At 52.1% G+C, this 10,876-nt stretch overlaps 1 non-coding gene across 1 annotated transcript; it reads left to right on the top strand.

Moving 5' to 3' along the window:
* The first annotated feature begins 3,108 nt into the window (after positions 1-3,108).
* On the top strand, positions 3,109-3,213 carry LOC125171375 (U6 spliceosomal RNA). Its single transcript, XR_007154294.1, has one exon. It is a non-coding gene; the product is annotated as a U6 spliceosomal RNA (small nuclear RNA).
* Positions 3,214-10,876: the final 7,663 nt, after the last annotated feature.

Genomic DNA, 10,876 nt, shown 5'->3' on the forward strand with positions numbered 1-10,876 from the left:
TTAGGCATTATCTTGTTAAACATTCGCAGCGACCTTAAGAAATGGATCCTATTTCTTATCCCCATTTTACAGTTAGGGAAACTGAGGCTCAGAGAGTAAGAACAAACAACGAGGCAGCACGTATTATGTGCCAGGCACTAAATCTGAGTATTTTACATAAATTAACCCACTGAACTGTCACAACAGCCATACGGTCTAGGTGGGTGCTATTTTCATTCCCACTTTCCAGATGTGGAAATCCAAGGCCCAAGGATTTGGGGCTGGTGCTTGTGTCCGCAGTCTTATAATTATGATTTGGGGCATGGGCCTGAATTCGAGAGCCTGTGCAGACCCTGTTGATATCAACGAGATCCCCTGGGGATTGGGTGTTTGTTCACCAAACCACACCCTGCCAGGATGTGCGGGTGGCTGGGGACCCACTCATCTGTGAGGGCTTGGCAAGCAGCAGCCTCTGAGACCGCACAGTCAGGGCCGGGAGGGGTGGCAAGGAGGAGGCATAGCCCATGTCGTCCTTTACTGAGTGCTCTGTTAGTGTCCCCTTCCACAGGGGACAATGATGCTGAGGCCCAGAGAGGTTAGGCAACTTGCCTGAGGGCACATAATGCCTGAGAGGGGATTGAACCAGGCCTGGCCTTCAGTTATATATAAGCTTCTGAAAGGGTGGGTAGGAGCCAGCTGGTCCCCCCACCCCACCCTGTGATGGGGGCAGCTCTGTTCTTGGCAGGGGCAGGGGGCAGGCTGCTGAGCCACTGCCCTCCACTCTCCTGGGCCTCAGCCGTCCCATCTGTAAGGTGATGCTCACATCTCCTGGCTGTGCGAAGCCTGCGCGCCTCCCTCCGGGCTGGCAGGTGGGCCAAGGGGCGCCTCCGCCACCACTCACCGCCCGTGTCTCGGCAGCTGAGGCCGCCGCGATGCCGCACTTCCTGGACTGGTTCGTGCCCGTGTACCTGGTCATCTCCGTGCTCATCCTGGTGGGCTTCGGCGCCTGCATCTACTACTTCGAGCCTGGCCTGCAGGAGGCGCACAAGTGGCGCATGCAGCGCCCCCTGGTGGACCGTGACCTCCGCAAGACCCTGATGGTTCGCGACAACTTGGCCTTCGGAGGCCCAGAGGTCTGAGCCGACCGGCGCCGGGCACCGGGCGCCCTCCCCCGCCTCGCCCAGCCTGGAGACCCTGAGGCAGAGAGAGGACAACGTCTGCTCCTCCGGGCCACCCCTCTGGAGCTGGGCCCTCCCGGCAGAAGCTTCTGGGTGCCCCGGGTGGACACTGGCTGCACCTGGTGAGATAGGGGCACCTGGGTATCTTGAGGTGTCACTGCTGCTGGCCCGGGGCTTGCTTTCCACCTCAAGCCAGTTCTCTCCACACCTGCCCTCCCCAGCTCTGGGTTTATCCCCCGCTGGCCTCCAGTGCCTTTGTGCTGCCCAGCACTCTCGCCCCTCGCCTGGAGTCAGGCACCGCTGCCCCTGCCTGTCCTAAGTGTCTAGATTCCCACTTCCCCACTGAATCCCCGGTGACACTCAACGGCCCGCTCCACCCGAGGAGGCAACCTCCCTGCAGCCTCACATGGCAGGCTTCAAAGCTGACCCAAGGGAAAGGCCCTATTTGGAGGGGTGTCTGGTCTTTCCAGTTCAGCCCCACCCCTCTGGACTCAGACTTGGCAATGGTGAGCGTGTGTGACGGGGTGTGCAGAGGGGTGAGACCACAGAGGACGGAGGGGTGTGTGTGTGTGAAAGAGAGAGAAACAGAGAGATGAGAGAGAGAGAGTCTGGGAGGGGGGAGTGGGGAGGGGGACAGGCAGGTGTGTATGTGTAAGAGGGAGAGCGGGGGCCCCAAGCAGGGCGGGAGGTGGCGGGGACAGGGCGAGCCTGTGATAGGCTTCCCACAGCGGTTCTCACCTCCCTCCCTGTGCCAGGCTTCCCTACTCTCTCCTTCCCCAAGGCCCCTGCCCTGTACTGCAGCCCCCAGCACCATCCCCCTGCCCACCCAACCCCACCAGGGAGCCCTCCTCCTTTGTGGAACACTGTTGCCTCATTTGGGATGTCGAGTAGCAGCCTGTCTCACTCTCCTCCTCTGGGGCTTCCCTCTTAGTTTCTTGCAATAATAAAGACTTCATGATTATTTCTGCAGGGCTGTCTCCTTTCCTGAAGGTAGGGTCATGCCTGTCATCTCACTGGATCTTCATAAAAAAAAAAAAACAAAAACACATAATAGTGCCATAAAAAACCCTTTGTAGGGATGGGGACACTTATTTCAGAGAGGGTAGGTAAAGTAATTTCTCAGCAGCAGCACTATTGACATTTTAGCCCAGATCATTCTTTTTTTTTTCCATTAAAATTTTATTTTTATTTTTATTTATTTTCAGTGAGAGAGAGACAGAGTGTGAGTGGGGGAGGGGCAGAGAGAGAGGGAGACACAGAATCCGAAGCAGGCTCCAGGCTCTGAGCTGTCAGAGCAGAGCCCAACTCGAGGCTCTAACCCAAGAACCCTGAGATCATGACCTGAGCCGAAGTCAGATGCTTAACTGACTGAGGCACCCAAGTGCCCCTAGCCCAGATCATTCTTTGTTGTGGGAGACTGCTCTGTGTGTTGTGGGATAATGAGCATCTCTGGTTTCCATCCACTAGAAACCAGTAGCCTTCACCCCCTCCCCCTGCTTGGGACAACCAAACCAGTAGCTGGAGTACATGAAGCAGAGTACCAGTTAAGATATGGATTCAGGCACAGAGACGCGAAAACAACAGGGCCTTAAACCAAATAGAATGTTCTTTCTCACAGCACCTTTCATGGGAAGTTTTCTGGAGCTGGTCTGATGGCTGGTTCCACACATGTCCAGGGATCTGTGCTTCTCTGTGGCTATTCCCCGTGCCTGGCGTGATGCCTTGGTTGGCAAAATCCAGAGGGCTCGCTTGCACCCCCAGCAGCAAGGTGGAGGGAAGTGTGACCCCTTCCTTCCTTGGAGGACACTCCATGATGGCCGTCCCCCTCCCATCCCCTTACATCCTACTGCTCAATACTTAGTCATATGGCTACTTCTAGCTGGAAGGGAGGCTGGGAAGTATATTCTTTAGCCGGGGGGCTGTAGGTTCATTTAAAAGGTCCACCTTCTGTGCTTGCTTTGGCAGTGCATATACTAAAATTAGAACGATACAGAGAGTATTAGCATGGCCCCTGTGCAAGGATGACACACAAATTCATAAAGTGTTCTTTATTTTTGGCACATGCACCTCAATGTTTATAGCAGCATGATCAACAATGGCCAAAGTATGGAAAGAGCCCAAATGTCCATCGATGGATGATTGGATGAAGAGGATGTGGTACATAGATACAATGGAGTATTACTGGGCAATCAAAAAGAATGAAATCTTTCCATTTGCAGCTATGTGGATGGAACTGGAGGGTGTTAATGCTAAGTGAAATTAGTCAGTCAGAGAAAGACAAAAATCATGACTTCACTCCTATGAGGACTTTAAGAGACAGAACAGATGAACATAAGGGAAGGGAAGCAAAAATAATATAAAAAGTGGAGGGGGACAAAACATCATAGACTCTTAAATATGGAGAACAAACAGAGGGTTACTGGAGGAGGTGTGGGAGAGGGGATGGGCTAAATGGGTAAGGGGCATTAAGGAATCTACTGAAATCATTGTTGCACTATATGCTAACTAACTTGGATGTAAATTAAAAAAAAAGTCCACCTCCTTGGGGTGCCTGGGTGGCTCAGTCGGTTAAGCGCCCCACAACTTTTGATTTCAGCTTACGTCATGATCTCCAAGTCTTGAGATCAAGCCCTTCATCGGGCTCTGCACTGGGCGTGGAGCCTGCTGGAGATCTTCTCTTTCCCTCCCCCTCTGCCTGTACCCTGCTCCTGTGTGTGTGTGTGTGTGTGTATGTGTGTGTGTGCACATGCGCGCGCTCTCTCTCTCTCTCTCTCTCTCAAAACAAAACAAAACAAACAAACAAACAAAAACCCAAACGTCTGCCTCCTTGAAAGGGGGAGAACACACGGTCACAACTACCATTCTATTGTCATAGGGATTTGCTGAGGCCACAGGGCAGTGGGCTGAGATTTGGACCAGAAATCCTGACCCCAGACCAGGGCTCACTCTTGCACAGGCCCCATCTAAGGAACGAAGGAAGGCAAAAGTTGCCTCGAGGGCTGGAGCTGCTCTTCCTTCAGGGGGCAAACTGGGTCTTGTATACACCATCTTGCAGAGCCAGGCTGGGGTGAGGCCAGAGAGGCGCCTCGGGCTCACACCCAGGTGCCCCCTTCAATCCTGTGCCCTCGGTGCGTCTCTGGCTTCACCCGAGCCTGGCCCTGCTGTGCCTGCCCCTCCGGCAGGGCATTCTGCAGCTTGGAGAGATTTTCCCACCCCCTCCCCGACCACGCGGCTGCCCCTCACTGCCACCCAGCCCTTGTGCAGGCACAAGACACCAAAGTGAAAACAGCTGAAATAAAAGGGTTCGGTTCCAGACTCACACTTGGCTGGAACCCTAGGGCTCAAGGATGTCGCCAGGACATGCCATCTCCCCGTCTGTCTCTTTGTCTCCCTCAGTCCTGGTTTCCTTTGTGCGGGCATTCTCCACCGGGTGGTAAGGTTCCCCTGGGAGTCCCAGGCTCCCACAGCCCTTGGCGCCCTCATTTCAGGGGAGGGCATGCATCTTGTTGCGGTGAAATCTCAGGGGATGAACTCGCATTGGCCCCCAGGGCACATGAGTTGAGGGCGTGGGATGCCCCGATTGCCAGGCAGCTCTGGTGCCCACCACGGCAGCCAGGGGCAGTCAGCCTACTGATCACATGGTCCGAGGAGGGGGGCAGGGGTAGGCAGTGGCAGTTGGGAAGGGAACGGGTGCCAGGTGAAAAATAGTGGGACTGAGAATGTTTTACAGAGGAGGAAATAAGTACAGAGAGAAAGAACCCACCCAGGCCATCCAGAGGGTTCCACCACCTGGGTTTGCAGCATGAGGGAGGGGAAGGGTGGACAGGAAAGCCCAGAGTCTGGTGAGCATATGAGTAGGGGCTCTGAGTCTGGCTGTCAGGGCGGGCAGGGTGCGGCAGAAGCAGGTGGGCGGGTGAGTGGGCTCTCCGGGGACCCACTGGAGGGTGGAGCCCTTCCAGGGCCTTAAAGATCACCCCACACAAGAATGGAGGGGGGACCAGCCCCACCCACCGGGTAGCCGGTCCCGATCTGCCTCAGTTTCTCTGGCTGGGCCAGCCCCAATGTATCTGGGCTCCCTTCCCTGAGGGGGTAAACTTCTTATCTTCTGAGGCTCTGGATTTCACGAGCTAAGTGAGCAGAGGTGTGAGGCCTGGGGCTGAGAGCCGGGGCACCAGGGCTAGAAGCTCAGTGCTATTTATTTATCAGAAGACTGTCTCCCAGCCCTGGTCAGAGGCAGGACCAGAAAGGGCCCAAGCACATGCCCTGTGCATGAGTGCAAGAAACATCATAGATCCCAACTCCACTGGCTTGGGTAAGAAGGGGAAGTTTCCATGAGGACACCGGGGTGTTCAGACCCTGCAGGACAGGAAAGGAGCAGACGTCAGGACAACGAGAACCAGGCACTCAGACTCACATCATTAAGAAAAAATTTTTTTTTTAATTTTATTTATTTATTTTGAGAGAAAGAGAGAGAGCATGAGCAGGGGAGGGGCAGAGAGAGGGAGAGAGAGAGAATCCCAAGCAGGCTCTGCACTGTCCACACAGAGCCCAATGCCGGCTCGAACTTATGAACCATGAGATCATGACCTGAGGTGAAATCAAGAGTCGGACGCTTAACCAACTGAGCCACCCAGGCGCCCCATTTCTCACACCATTTTTTATTCTTGCTTCTGCACACTTATTTCATGAGTCACCACCTGACCCCCCCCGATCATGGCCCCCTGCTGTCCAAGTTTGATATCCTACCTGCTCCAGCCATCGGTGTCAGTTATCTGTCCCTCTCTCTGGCCTCAAGCCCAAGTATCTCACGGGAGGGATTCACTGGCTCATTCTAGGTCAGACGCCTATTTTAAACCAGTCATCCAAGGCTGGGGCAGTGTCCCGTGTATGGCCCAGCTTGGGTCAGGGCCCACCTGGACCAACATGGCCCCAGGCTGGGGTCATCTCAGAACAAGACAGTTCTCTTGGGTGTTGGCAGAGGGGAAAGTTCAGCAGAAATCATGTAAGTTGTCCCCTGACCCCCAGTCCAAACACACCAAAAAGGCTCTGTTGGACGTGGATTGGGCTGGACTGGCTGGGCCTGGGAGGACCTCAGGCTAGACCCGGCCTACAGCCAGATTGTTGTGTTACCCACCACAGTGTTTTGGAGAAAAAAAAAAAAGAAAGAAAATTAATTGGCAACATTTATGTCAGGAGATTTCACGTGAAAAATCTTTTTCCAACTCCTCTTCAAAAATAAAACTTCGGGGGCACCTGCGTGGCTCAGTCAGTTAAGCATCTGATTCTTGGTTTCGGCTCAGGACATGATCTCGTGTTTTCGTGGGTTTGAGCCCTGCGTTGGGCTCTGCGCTGGCAGCACGGAGCCTGCTTGGGATTCTCTGTCTCCCTCTCTCTCGGCCCGCCCAGCCCACTTGCACTGTCTCTGTCTCTCTCAAAATAAAGAAATGAACTTGAAAAAAAAAAAAAAGACTTAAAAAAATAAATAAAAAGACTTCTGGCCACACTGGGTCAGAAGAGTGAATGTGTTCAAGGTTATAAACTCATAACCTCGGCAGGGAGGACGTTGACTGTGACCCCACGTGAGGCTTGGGCAGTGGCCAATCCTTCTCAGAGGACGTCTGCCTCTGTACAAGGGCTGCCGAGGAGAAGGCTGAGGCTCAGAGAGGGTCTCCTGCTCTTAAACCTGGGCCCTTTCCCAGTTCCCAGGGCTTCTTACATAAATGTTTATTTACACCTGCTCTTCTCATAAAGAACACAAGAAGATTTCTGTTAAAGAAGCCACACATACATGGGGTTGAGAAGGAAGCGTTCCAACTCTCACCCATGCTGTCATACTATTACTTATCTCTGAGCTTCCTGGCAGCCAGAGGGAAAGAAGAAACACAAAGAGGTCATTTTATTCTTTTTATGTGACAGAAGGGAGAGACTGAATCTTCACGAAAGACAAATTTCTGGTTCTAGATACTAAAAAGAAATGTCTCATATGGGATGTTGACACAACAAACTGCATTCTCAGCATTTTTTCCAAGGGGGAGGGTTGACCCAGATAGCAGAGCCTACAGAAAGAGGCCAGTGCACGAAGACAGATTTTTTCATCTGCCAGGGCATGCTAGAGGACTGCACTGGGAGCACCTTGAGGTCAGGACCTGACAATAGTAAATCCTATAAAGCCGTCCATTTACATTGCACGTCTTTGGGCAAGCTTCCTTGGCTCTCGGACACACACGTGAATTCACCGAGCATTTCTGTGTGCCAGGCACTGAGAACCACAGGTGATTAAAGCCCAGATAAATGTCCGCTGCCAGTGCCTGGCATTGTGCTCAGCTCATGGCAGGTTCTCTATGGAAAAACAACCTGCCAGTTATTTCCTTATCCCTGCTTCGCCTGCCCCACTGGTTGTGGCAAATGTTAAGGCCCTACGGAGGCATGTCACATACCTGCTCTACCCCAGCACTAGGCCTGGCACCAAGAATACAATGACAAAGAAGAAGTCTCTGTATCAAAGGAGCTCACAAACCGGAGGGGAGGACAGATGTGTAAACGAATTACAAAAGTGTGATTGCAACAAGAGAAGTATGTATGAGAAACTGAAGACAACCGAAGACATGCCTACTCTCGCGGATGGGGTTTGTCAAGAAAAGCTTCCTGGAGGATATAACCACTCAGCTGGGTTTTGAAGGCTGAATAAGAGTTTTCCCTAAGGGGAAAAGGAGTCAGCAAGTGCAGACCCATAGAGGCTTGAAAGAACCCCGTCCTCGCTGGAAACTGTGAGTGGTGGGGCACCTAGGTGGCTCAGTTGGTTAAGCGTCCAACTCTTTATTTCAGCTTAGGTTCATGGGATCGAACCCCGCATCAGGCTCTACACTGACATCGCGGGGCCTGCTTGGAATTCTCTCTCTCTCCCTCTCTCTGCCCCTCCCCCTGCTCGTGCGTGTTCTGTCTCTCAAAAATGAATAAACATGAAAAACAAAACAAAACAAAAAACACCTGTGAGTGGTATCTTGTGTTTGAAGCACAGAATGTCAGTGAGTAAGTCAGTGAGTAAGTGGTGGGAGGGGAGACTGAATGATCAGAAGGTGGTTTTTCAAGCAAGGTTTAGATCCAAGGAGAGAACCTGATGACTTTCCAATGGCTTGCCTCCTCTAGGAAGACTTCCCTGACCCCACGAGTAGCTTTCCCCATTACAGCCCTAATCTCGTAGTGTGATTTTGTTCGTATGTCTGTAGAGAGCAGCAATGGTGCCTCTTCATCTCAGACCACACCCTGCCTGGCACTGGGCAGGGCCTCCATGAAAGCATGCTTTTTGAATGAATGGGCTGGTCTCTGGAAGTCCTGCCAGGGGCTACCCATCTGCTTAGATGCTAAGATTTTAGAATGGCTCAGAGCCTTCCTGGGGGCCAGGGGGAAAAACAAACAAACAACTGTTGTGTAGGTTTTTAAATGTTTGGGGGGATTTTGCAGAGTCCTGAGAGCTTTCCTTTCCCACCATCTGGGAGCTGTCAGGATACGGTGGGTGTGTCTGGGCCAGGCCCAGAACAGGAGGACAAGAGGCGGGAATGTGCAGGGTCCCTGCGTAGGAATGGTTGCAATGTTCGGACTCCGGTCCTGGAGGGTGGTACAGGCTTCTCATTGTTCCACGCCCTCGGCTCTCCACTCTGGCGGGGCGGGAAGGGCTTGGAAAGGCCAGAGACCAGCTTTGGGAGGAGGGCAGAGGCTTCAGGCTTCCTCAAAAGACCATCACACTGTCAGTCAACACACTCACAGAGAACGTTAGGTGGGCAAAGCCCCATTTCTTCCTCCCCATATAGTAGGAGGGGCTCTTCCTCCCTTCCTTCCAGCCACTGGTTCATTGTGTGAATCTCCGCAAGTCCATTTCCCTGCAGCTGTAAGCAGGTGGAATTGATGTGGACGTCACAGGAAATCATAAGGGTAAATACAAAAGGAAAACAGAATTACAAGGTAACAGTTTTAATGGCTAACGTGGATGGACTTCATTGCACTTCTCACTGTATTCCCACAACCATGCAAGTGGGTCATCAGTCCCGTTCATCAAATATTTCTGGCTCTTCAACTCTCATGTATAGTAGGGTTAACCTCTCTACCTCCTTGTGGTGGGTGGGGCCATGCGACTAATTCTCGCCAGTGAGTTGTGATCAGATGTGAGTCCAGGCCAAAGCATTTCTCTTCCTCCCTTCCTTCCTTTTTCTTTCTTTCTTCCTTTTTCTATATTTCCTTTTCTTTCTTTCTCTCTCTCTCTTTCTTTCTTTTTAAATTTATTTAAGTTCTCTCTACAACCAACGTGGATTTTGAACTCACAGCCCCGAGATCAAGAGCGGCACACTCTCCAGACTGAGCCAGCCAGGCGCCCTCAGGCCAAAGCATTTCATAGCAAGTGCACAGCTCTCCACTCCCTTCTCCCCTCTCCCACAATGAGGAGAAAGGCTCCAGCACAGGGCTGCTCCATCAGCCTGGGTCCCAAAGTCAAGATGAATCAGAGCAGAGCCTCCATGGATCCAAACCAGTGTGGATGTGAGAAATGAACGAGAAGTAAATCTTTGTTTTTATAAGCCATTGGGATTTTGGAATTGCTTGTTATTGCAGTATAATTTAACCCATGCTGACTGATAATAATCCCCATTTCTACAGATGAAGAGCTCAGAGAGCTTGTGACCTGTTCAAAATCAAACCCAAGTTGGATACTCTAAAGCCTGTGCCGCTTGTCTGGGAAGCCACCACAATGGGTTGGGTTTTTTTGCTTGGGTGAAAGTCTGTCCTTTGAGGTTACTGCCAGGTTTGTGGACCTTTGGTGGGAAAGAACAGCAGTACAGATGTGAGGTCATTGCCTCATTGGGCCACTAGAGGGCAGCTTGTCATTACTGGGCAGGCCGTGTCCTCCTGGCCCCCTCAACCCTGGAGGACAGAACAGGGCCGATGGGCAGGGGGGAATACAGACATGAACCAGATTCGCTTCTGGCTCTCAAGGCCCTAACAGCCTGGCAGGTAGCCGGAGGGAGGAATTCTAGATATTTGAGCTAGAGGAGATCACATGCAAGCACCTGGGACCTATTTACAAAGGCAACTGAGGCCCAGAAAGGCAAGTGACCTGATGGCAGCTGTATAATGACTCATTTGCCAAAGTGGGGAGAGAATCCAGGACTCCTGACTTCTTCTCAGGGTTTCTTCATCTCAGAGATAATGCAATCCACTGGGGGTGACCAGTAAAGTCTCCCCCTGCCCAATCTGTCCATGCAGAACTGTGCTGTCCCCTCCCCAAACACCTCCGTTCTTCCTCAAGTTCGGCTGGTCCCCAGGCCTCAAAGCAAGAAGGGACAGGGCAGGAACTCCAGACAGCTTCCCTCCCCCATCCACTGGACTCCAGCAGGTGTTGCCCTGGTAACCAGAGAACAACCAAGTTTGAAAAGAAAGGCCGAAAGCGAGAGAACGGATGAACAGGGGAAGATCGCAGGTCCACATATTCACCATTCACTCATTCATTCATTCACTCATTCTACAGACACTTATGAGGTTGACTCTTGCCAGGCCCTAGGACCCAGAGAAAAGAAAATTCAGGCTCCTCAGAACTGTCCAATATGACAGCACAAATTAAAATGAAATAAAATAAACAATTCAGTTCCTCGGTCACTGTGGCCACATTTTAAGTGCTCAATAGCCACCAGTGGCTAGTGGCTGTCACATTGGATAGCGCAGATACAGAACAT

The sequence above is a fragment of the Prionailurus viverrinus genome, chromosome B4 (genome assembly GCF_022837055.1).
Source record: "Prionailurus viverrinus isolate Anna chromosome B4, UM_Priviv_1.0, whole genome shotgun sequence".
Classification (NCBI taxonomy): Eukaryota; Metazoa; Chordata; class Mammalia; order Carnivora; family Felidae; genus Prionailurus; species Prionailurus viverrinus.